Genomic DNA, 281 nt, shown 5'->3' on the forward strand with positions numbered 1-281 from the left:
GCAAAACGGCGCAAGCTGTTACAAACAGTAAGGTACATAAACTTAACTAATATATATATATTTTTAAATCAAGTCGACGTTTTGAGAAAGTATGTGTTTGGCATTACTTTTTGCTTTGGGTATTTATTGTTGAGTATGATGTAGATATAAAATATAATTGATGTATAAAAAAAACACTGACATAACAAAATATTTGTAAAAAAAATCTCCATTCAAGGAAGAAAAGTTCAGCTGATTTTGTCATTATCATGACTCTATAGCAATAACTATAATGTTAACCC

This window comes from Penaeus monodon, chromosome 25 (assembly GCF_015228065.2).
Source record: "Penaeus monodon isolate SGIC_2016 chromosome 25, NSTDA_Pmon_1, whole genome shotgun sequence".
In the NCBI taxonomy this organism is placed as follows: Eukaryota; Metazoa; Arthropoda; class Malacostraca; order Decapoda; family Penaeidae; genus Penaeus; species Penaeus monodon.